Source organism: Dermacentor silvarum, chromosome 5 (genome assembly GCF_013339745.2).
Source record: "Dermacentor silvarum isolate Dsil-2018 chromosome 5, BIME_Dsil_1.4, whole genome shotgun sequence".
Lineage (NCBI taxonomy): Eukaryota > Metazoa > Arthropoda > Arachnida > Ixodida > Ixodidae > Dermacentor > Dermacentor silvarum.
Window position 1 is genome coordinate 33831213 of NC_051158.1, and position 4323 is coordinate 33835535.

Here is a 4323-nt window from a genome sequence, read left to right on the forward strand (position 1 = left end):
TCACTGCCGCTTCGTTCAAGATCCCTGACGACACCAGCCCAGTGACTATATTCGTTTTTTTTGTACATGAATGGCCACCTACTTGAGGTTTCTTTTTTTCGACAAAATAAGGAACTCCTCCTTTCTGGGATTTTACGTGCTAAAACCAGTTAATATGAGGCACGCCGTAGTGGAGGGCTCCGGATTAATTTTGGCCACCTGGGGTTCTTTAAAGTGCACTACAACGCAAGCACACGGGCGTTTTTGCATTTCGCCTCCATCGAAATGCGGCCGCCGGGGCCGGGAATCGATCCCGCGACTGCGTGCTCAGCAGCGCAACGCCTTAGCTGACTAAGCCACCCCGGCGGAAGGAAGAATGATCTCCACTGCTCTGCACATGCCGAAACTCAACGTCACATATTCCAGCGAGTTGTTCTGCGCAATCGCTTCAAGCCATATGACGATATCCGCACACATTCCTGGACGAATTACGTCTGTTGTTGATACTGTACAATGGCGTGACTCGCAAGGTAAAAACTTGAAGTTTCTCAAAACTTTGTTTTCTGCCAGCATCCTCGCTCCCAGCTCCGTGCTTTCCGAATCCAAACTGAAGTGTTGAGCTTCTAAGCTGCAGACTGTAGAGTTCATAAGCATACCTCTGAAAACCCATTTAAAACGATTGTCAACAAAATCTTGGGCTTGCGACCACGCTCAAATGTTGTAGGGTGGTGGTACTGGCCAGAAATTCAACAAATAAAGTTGGGTCTTCTTGAATTAAATTGGATGCCAGCGTCAAATCTCGCAATGTTGAGTTTGCTCTGAGCGCTGTAAAGAACTCCGCTTGACTTCCTTTTAAGTGCGGTTTAAAGGATACCTGGAGCTTAGTCAACGTTCTTGTGGTTAGATGAAGTGTCGAAATAGCTGGTAAAATGGAGAAATCACTCGAGCGAACCCAAAACTCAAGTTCTTCGATGGATTTCAGAGGCATGAGAACTTTGTAAATGCTTGCGCTGACGATAGGTGACAAATGCCCCAAGGCCAAACATTTTATAGAAGAATTGCCCTCGAGTGCTTCCCAAAGTATATGTCCATACAATTGCGAGCTTTTCACACAGCCCCAATGTCGCGGAATATGCACAGACACCACGCAGTGATGCCTCTTGAGAAGCCAGTACAGGGGAGTGGCGGCTTGATGCATTTTGTTTTCTTCCCGCGAATGAAAGCAATTCATAGGTGAATGAACCAGGTCAAGTTGCCTCCCAGTCTCCGACAACTCGGGCAGCTCCAAATTAGGCCACCGGGGAAACTCATTCCATACGGATAGATGGAGGACAATCTGACACGTCGTGTCCTCGGCCGCCGTGCAGGGCATACGGTAGTCGATGACATTTCCAGAGACGCAGCCTGTGGCGCCTTCGAGGTCAACGAGCAGGTTGCCGACTTCCTCAGCCCCGCGAAACACCAGAGCGGCTCCTGTGTCATTTCCGGGAGTGGCCATATAACCTGCGAGAAAAAGTGATGTTACACTTCTGACACAAAAAGGTGGTGGATCCTCTAACGAGACCCTGAACGACCTTTCTCTGAAGCCCCAAAACCACCTTGGAACGAGTGGGATTTCTTTAATATATACGAATATAATACCAAATAATAAAAAAAATATCTAGCATCAAGGAGGCAATACCAGCGCCATGGGGGAAGGAAAAAAGAAAACTAGGAGGGAGCGTCAAGTGATTCCGCTAGCCTCGGCAAGCCAACCTCCTCTGACGGCGACTCTCCCACTCTCCGGGGCCTTGTGCGCGGTGCCTTTTGGGTAAGATTCCGCCCACATGGTTGTCGGACCTGTCGGGATTTGGTTGGTACGTGGTAATTTTTAGTGGCGCCTGACGTCACAGGCATGGAAGCACGTAGGGAAGTATAACGGGTGATTTTCTTTTACCGCGCGCGTCGTTCTTCACTTCAAGTGCGTTGACTTGAAACATGGAGAAAGACTGGGTCAGGCGACAGAATCTTCAAAGCGTCACTTGCGCTTACCACCGCGGTTAATGAAGTTGCAAACGCTCTCACCTCGAAACCCGTTGAGAATGCCCGAGCGTGGTCTATTGTTTCGTCAAATTAGCTGTTGTGCACCTTAAACTGCGGTACTTGTTAGCTTGCTAATTTTGCCCCGCTGTCATGCACCTACTGACCCTTTTCACAGCGACCCCGTGGGCGCTGCCATGTTTCATCACGTGAAGCGCCCATTTCTGGCCTCAGCTGCCTCCGTGTTTACCATGGATCAGAGTTTCCAGATGCCGCCGAGCAAACAAGCTAATAATCATCCCAAGAGCAGCCCAATAGAAGCGGCGCAATTTTTGCAACGACGCCCAAAAGAAGCGGAAGTTAAACAAATTTTCTCATTCAGATTCTTGAAAATAGTTTAATTATAGTATGAAAAAAATCGCACAAACACGAAGGAAAGGTAAACAAGATAACTTTAATTATTTTGTACAAAGAAAATATGCGCAAGAATGAACGAAAGCACTCATTTACTTTCACTTTAAATAGTCACGAGGGTAGTCTGCACCCTGTTCATTGCACGTTTCCCAGTACATTAATAACGTTACTTGTTAACTTGCCCCAACGTATGTCTGATTTCACGGCGCAGCTACATTTACCACACACAGTCATTGTCGAATGTGTCCAACTCAACAGAAAAATCCCCACCGTCCACTTCTGCTGAATCATAAATGCTTGTCGAGTTAAAAGAGCTGCAGCATCTTAACGGTCGGTTGAAAGGCCCCAAAATTCACTAAAAAACAATATTAGCAGAAAAGTCGCAAATAAGCCACCTCCCCTCCTCCCCCCCCCCCCCCCCCCCAGAAAAAAAAAAGTACACGCCAAGCGGCTGTAAAAATCTACAAGTGACTGAGTGAAAAAAAGCCCTAATCCGCGTATTATAAGCGGAACTGGCAACGCTAGCATGGATGCAAACCTGTTTTGGCGATATCGTACACGGTGACTTGGTGACGACACGCCAAGCTTTGGCTACAGCTTCACAAAGGACATCTGAGCGTTTTCAGGGATCAAACCGGATGGGCGGACGCAAGCCGTTGAATGTATAAGCTCTCTACCTTTGAGGTGCAGTGGAAACGGACATCGCTACGCCGACTGGCGAGTGGTCAGACCCTCACTTGTTCGGCCGCAAAACGGCTCTAATGTCGACCCTTTACGTAAGTGTGTTTCTCTATGGCGTGGGCGCGATCCAAAGCAGCCGCCCCGACACACCACCCGGAAGACGCCCGCTACTATGGCGCCATCTCGTAGCCATCTTCGCCGCACTACGCTTTTTTTCACGCTTTCGCCATACCCTCCTCCGCTTTCTGCCTCATGGTGCCGCTGCACCCTCCTCTCCGCTAAAGCCCCTTGATGTTAGAAAGTAGCGACACTCTCCCCCCCGCGCGCGCTTTCCTCCTCAATTCTCCTCGGAATTCTCCCCCTCACCGGGCCGGCGCGGCGCTGAACCCTCCAGTGGCTCGCTGCAGCCGCATTAGAATCAATGCGCGCGCTTGTTTATTCGGCCCTTTCAAGCGTTGTATGGGAATTTATCCCTTGTGAAACTGTCATGACGAAAGTACGTTTCCGATAGAACGTCGTGACTTTTTTTTTTGGTTTTTTGAGGACGCTTCGATAAATAGAAGCGGAAGCGCTCCCAAAAAATGAGTACCAAGCAGTGGCTGAGCTGTTTACCTCTACGTCGCCACTTGGATAGTCCGTAACGCGGAGGTGTATTGGGTGCATACAATATAAGCAGCGTAGAGTATAAACTAGAATTTGGTTCACAATATTCGCTCTTAAAATGCTCAGAGAAGGTAACCAAGAAGAAATGTGATAGTTTACTTAAAGTGAATTCGCCAAAATGAGTGGGCCAAAAGCCTTTGTACCAATGCCACGGTGCAAAATACGTGCTGTGTTTGCGAAACAGCCAACATAGAACTTTACACACGCGCCTGTATTCCGTCACTATGAAACGACGAGAAATTACATTCCATCACCTCTGGGAGTAACCTAAGTCTCTCTCTCAAAAAAAAAAAAAAAAAGGCTGATTGCTTACACGGAAACTGCTAAGACTGGCACTTGATAATTAACTTACAGACTTCAAGATGGCAAGTTAATCAGAATTGAGGGAGATTATCAGAAGCGCGTGGCTTGTACTTAATGAGCATGCGCGAATAATACATAATACCACTTATCTACATATATAATGCGGTTCATGCCTTCGCAACATAAAGTACGTAAAGAAAAAGAAATGCTCGCAGTATTGAAACTTTGCAAAGATACAATAAGCACGCAATAAGAGTAATATAG